Source organism: Alexandromys fortis, unplaced genomic scaffold (assembly GCF_014885135.2).
Source record: "Alexandromys fortis isolate MF-2015 unplaced genomic scaffold, M_Fortis_MF-2015_v1.1 scaffold_76, whole genome shotgun sequence".
Classification (NCBI taxonomy): domain Eukaryota; kingdom Metazoa; phylum Chordata; class Mammalia; order Rodentia; family Cricetidae; genus Alexandromys; species Alexandromys fortis.
Window position 1 is genome coordinate 5,157,996 of NW_026067997.1, and position 6,044 is coordinate 5,164,039.

Below are 6,044 nucleotides of genomic sequence, written 5' to 3' on the forward strand. Positions count from 1 at the left end.
CAGATGATTCATTCTGCAGGAGATAAACACACGCTCGGGGTTTAGCTTTGTATTTCATGTCTGCAGAGCGCCACTCGGCCAGACTGCTTAAGACCTATGGAAATGTTTACTCTGATGACATGAAATCTGGGACGTTGCAGTAAAGCAGGGGCCCGCATTATGGGCCTTTGGCGGGAAGTCTACCCGTCACAGCACCTACCAGTCACTCAGAGGCTTTCAGGGCTCCTCAGCCCACAATGCAGTGTTTACGTTGACTAAAGTCCTTTATATGCATCTGTGGTCCACTGAAGAACTACAGGGCCCTGTAATTAAAAGGTAGAGATCAGGGTAGCCCAGTGGCTGTTGTTTTCAAAACTAAGACTTGAATATCCCAGGTGTTCCATGACCCCCACATTTGGTGATCCAAACAATCTAATTATCATCCTGGAGCCAGCTCTCATGTTGAAATCCAAAACAATTTTTTGTGTATGGTATTAAGCGTTGTAAGACCCACCTGTAGGTCTTTTTAAGGTGCAAGTATCTCATTAAATTTCTCTTTGGTGCTTCCTTCTACAGTCTTATTTGTGTTTTGAATCTGACAAAATTGGTATCTGGCTTGTGCTTTTGGGCAACAGTGCACAGGGGCTTTGTCCTAAACTCCTGGCAGTGCCCTTTATATGCTAATGAGCTGCTAGTGGTTGCTGCAGCTCCTGGGCACAAGCAGGAGGGACTGAGCTCACCCCCCCCCCTCCATGTTAAAAAAGCATAGTGATTTAACCTCAGCTCCTTGGAGGCAAAGACAAGAGGCCCCCTGGGGCCTGCTGGTTAGCCAACCTAGCTGGTCTGGCGAGCTCTAGGACCAGTGAGAGACTCCTCTCAAAAAGAAAACATTAAGGAAGACACCCAGCATTGGTTTCTGGGCTCCATGTGCAAGCACATATATGGGCAAGCATACAACTGCATGTGTACATGCTTATAATACATGAACATGTAAACACACATACACGCACACCTGCACGAACACATGCATGCACACACACACACACACACACACACACACACATCCAAAAGCATTGGTTCGGAGATCTAACTAGTAAGCCGTGACCTGTTATAGCAAACTCTATAGCAAGCCCGAGGAAGCCATGGGAAGTACAAGGAAAACAGCAAAGGGAGGAAATCTTGGGAACTGATGTGACAGTATCTCCAGTAGCTGCTTGATGTCAGAGGCACATGTAAGCTAGGCTAGGTGACACTAACCTATACCCTAGTTTTTCGGGAGATTGAGACAAGAAAATGGCAAGTTCAAGGCCCCTTTGGGCTATGAGTAAGTTCAAGGTCAGCATGGGAGACTCAGTAAGGTCCTATCTTAAAATGAGGAAAGCAAGAAGAAGGCTAGAGAGGTTACTCAGTGTGTAAACCCTAGGTTAATACCCAGCACTGGAAAGAGATTTGGAGTGGGGGGGGCATGTTAGGGTTTGGATCTTAAGTATTCCCCAAAGGTTGTCTATTAAAGGGTTAATTGCCAGTCTGAGGAGCTACTGGGAAGCAAAGGAACCTTGAGAGGAGGGGCCTAATATGAAGAGTTAGGACACTGGGGACATACAGGCCTCCACTGTCTTTCTTTCCTGGTCACTATAAATGAGCGATTGTCTTCCACTTTACCTAACACCATGTCATACCGTGCTGCCAAAGACCCAAAGAAAAGGGGCCAAACAACCATGGAATCTCTGTGGCCATGAGCCAAAGTGAAACTTGGCTGCTTGTAAGTTGATTTGCATTAGGTAGTTTGTCATAGACTCCCAGAGTCGATGACCACAGGGGGGTACAGTGAGAGAAACTGGGATCATTTCCTTGGTGCTCTTACAATTAATTTTGTGTCGCTCAAATAGGACAAGAAAATTCCCATGTATGTTTACAAAGACGACGGATGATAATATTGAAGAAGACGTAAACAATGCCGCCCTGTTTGTGCTGTGTGCTGGGGAGCTTGCTGCACAGAAGAGCGTTCCGAGGAACATTCGCAAGTCCGCAGTTCCAGGTACCGTGTCTTAAAGATGTGGGCCCACTGCCGTGGGTTTAGTAGATATGATTAAAACATGAAGCCCACGAGGGCCATACCAGGGGAGGAGAGCCTGAAGGATTTCCAACCAGGACCTAGAAAGTAAAAGGACTGAACAGGATTGCGGTAGTTATCTCTAGATATTTGAAGTCCTCTGCATTAAGAAAATCACTTGTACCGTGGTCCTAATGACAGAATCAGGACCAAACAACACTTGGTGGTATAACTGGCTGGGGTCGAGGAAATTCTAGGCCCCCCAGGATGGCCCCACAGCGTACCATGTCTTAAGCTGAAGTCTGGCAAGAAGCACAGAGGAGGACAAGTGTCTGAGATCTCCTACCTCTTTGTGTGCCAGGCAGCCTTCAGAATGCGTGGGGTCAGCCACGCAGAACGGGAGCTAGCAGGCCTTGGTAGTGTCTCCCCATTGACACCACTAGGTCATGTTCCCTTTGTGTCTAGTCCATCTGCATGACTGCCCAGTTCTCATCAGACCTATCATGAGTACAGAGTTTTCTTTAGGTCTTCAGGTATGCAGTTGTGAAGTCGCCTATGTCCTACAACATGGGTTAATTGGAGACTCAGCTGTTAGGAGCACTGACTTCTGGAGGACCTGGGTTTGATTCTCAGTACACACATGCCTGCTCGTGACCCTCCATAACTCTAGTTTTAGAGGCTTTTCTACCCTCTGTCCTTCTGACTTCCAGGCATACACACTGCACAGACGTGCACGCAGGCAAAACACCCACACATAAAAGTAAATAAACAAAACCTGATGGAATGGATTTCTTACGCTTTTCTCTTGTTAATATGTCTTTGGCTATGAGGCTGTCAGCCATGAATCTCAGAAAGGTGAGGAAAATCTTCTTCTTCACCTAAAAAAACAAAGGCAAAACCCTGGCAACCTGCTGCAGACTGCCCGATAGACACCTGTGGCACTCCAGAGCCACTAGGAAAGTATAAGGAAAGATAGGGGGTTTAGCTTCGCAGTTTCTATGGACTCTCGCAGTTCTAACATCGTGACAGAATCTATTTCAGCTCCCTCATTTCTGAGTTAGGCATGAACGGTGACAATGAACTTGACCCTTTTCCATTCTTCTGGTATCACACTTGACAGGAGAAGGAGTTAATTTGCTAGTTTGTGGCATGAGGTGTTTTCCCTTGGTTGCAGTAAACCCAGGAGGGTCTGGAGTCCTTTTTCTACCGCTTGAATTCCCATGGGCACGGAGGTCCCCACCCCCCTGCCATGTCTATGAGGCTCAGCTCACTTTGCTTTCCTGGCACCAGAAAAATTCTGCAAGAATAATGAATTTGTTGTTAAATCCGCTCTTCCGGCAAAAGCTGCCATTGCTGCCTGGGGAACATCTTTACATCACAAAAGCATCAGTGTCCTTTTGAAATGAATGAACGAATGAACCAAAATGCCAATGTGTTCATCTCCTGGACTCCAAAGCCATGCTAACAGTAATAAAAGACAAACCAGTGGAACTAAGTGTGGATGAAAGAGGACGGAGTTACCTAGTGAAGCTCCCATGTAAAAGCGCCCTTGGCTGAAAGACAGGCCTGTCCGGATACGAAATGGGCATTTCAGAGCCATGTAATTTATGGAAACCATACTCTGTAAGGTATTTTATCTTGGTCACGTGCATAATCTGAAAAGAAAAGACGAAAACCATCAAGACTCTCCCTGAAGATCATCACTTCCTGCTGCAGGTTTCTGGGTGATTTATCAAGATATTGGACACAAGGCCACTCCTTTAAGGAGTGGACCCTTGAAACGCTAATTCTGACCGCTAGCTGAGCACCGAGTCTGGGCCTGGGCTTGAGGGAAACAATGGCCCAGCGGCTGCTTCTGCGCAGCCGCAGTGGGCTGCAGCCAGCCTGACTGGGAATGATTAGCCTTCTCCAGGCAGCTCTTTCCCCACCGAGTCGCTGGCAAGGCTCTGCTTTGGAGACAGCTCGTGTGTGTGCTGCTGGCGCAGCGTCTGCTGTTGTCATAGATGTCTGGAGAGCCTGGCGGGCCCCTTCCAGTGGAGCTTCAGGATGATCGGGTGGTTTCATGGGGGTGGGAGGGATAGGGTGGGGTGGAAGCGTCTATCCTGGGTGCAATTCCATGCAGGGGTGAGCAAAGAAAGATGAAGTGAACAAGTTGGTTGGAGAATTAGAAAAAAAGTCCTAGTCACAGAAGGCCTTACCCAGGGATGCTCGGGGTCGAGTTTCTTTGGTCATGGACCTCAACAAGCTACAGAGGACCTCTTGGAGGTCTAAAAGCCAGCTGTTAAGCAAACCTGACATCAGAGGACCTATGTAGCTGGGAGCAAGTTACCCATAAAGTGCAAAAATCCCAGGGGGCGTGGCTTTCCTGGGCATGGTACTGCCAGCATTCTACAGGCACAGGTAGAGAGAGAGGAGTCAGAGATGGGCAAAGCCCAGAAGGCACTCACAAAATCGTCACGAGTGGTTCCCCCTTTTCCTTTTCTCTTATTGGTGGGATAAACTCCAGGGGCTCCTATGCTCTACCACTGACGAATGGTCCAACCATGGGCATCTCTACACGGCAGACTATTGTTTTAAGTTTGAAGACAGGTCTTAAGGAAACCTTATTTCTAGCTTCAGAGTTACTAAAACCGCTCGTCCACTTGAAGTCAAGAGATTCTGTTTCCGGGCTCTATTTCATTCTAACGACCCCGTTTCACACTATGAGAGGGTGTTAGCCTTGCAGTCTGCAGATAACATCGAAGAGAAAAAAAAATACACAAATAAAACCAAAGAGAAGAAATAATTTGGGAGTAACCCAACCCCCGTCAAAACTTGATAAGATCTAAGAAGCCTAAATCCCCAATGAGAAGGGGGGACTTGCACGCTGACCTATTCGTCCAAAATGGCCTCTTGCCTACTGAATAGGGGTTTGTCTTTTCCCCCTCCAAACACAAAGCCCCTAATGTTAGCAGCTCGTTTCTAAGTGGCACTGTAGCTCTCTCCTTTAACGGGTATAAAACAATCTCTTGCATCATGAAAGATGACTCACCCCAGGACCCAGACATCCCGTGGTATCTGATTTCTTCCCCAGACACTTAGATCTGACCCTGGGTCAGAAGAGCCCTTCACCCCGGTCATATTTTTTTTTTCTTCCTTGTTTAATTCAACGTTGTTTTGGACTTATAAGGAATTGTTACACTAATCATCTTTTTTGCCAAATTGGCCATAATATAATCCACCTACCACTGACCAACTATAGGAGAAAAATTAAACAAATGCTTAGCTGTTGTCCCTTTTCCCCCTAGGGGTGGCGCTTCTTGAAGCCAGAAGACCACTTGGATTATGTACACAACGTTGGTAATTGCATTCCTAGATTCTACAAAATGCCACGGCCCTCTCCAGAGTCCCAAAGAGCTGTTGCAAACAATGGCAATTACTGTCCAGACGTTTTCAAACACAGCAGGTTACTGGCTGAGGCTATAATGGAAACCCTAAAAAAAATATATAAATATTTTGAAATGCTCTCTAAATCAAATGGATGCCCCAGACATAGAGCGGCTTGTGTTGAAGCAACTGAAGTCATTTGAAAGTTGAGAGGCTCTATTAGGAGGGGGTTGAAGAAGTTTGGAGCTTGTTAATATTAGGTCATAATTAAATGATTACTAAATCTCTCTCTCTCTCTCTCTCTCTCTCTCTCTCTCTCTCTCTCTCTCTCTCTCTCTCCAGGAATACAGAATACAATTACCTTACAACTACCTTACTCTATAGAAACATCACATGGCCCATCTTCAATTCCTCCCCTGCTTCCATCTGTTTGGTTATATCGGCATTGGGTGAGTGTTTTTGGGTGGCGGTGGTTATGGTCCCTGTTTATGTTGGGAGATCTGAAACACTGCCTGCAGCCAGCTATGAGACTTTGATGCTGGCCACTAAGAGTCAAAGAGCAAAAATGAAGGCCAAAGGGGCCACAGTCCCAAGAAATGGCAGTGAAACCTACAAGAAGTTGCTGCGGCCCTGGGACAGCCTGTAG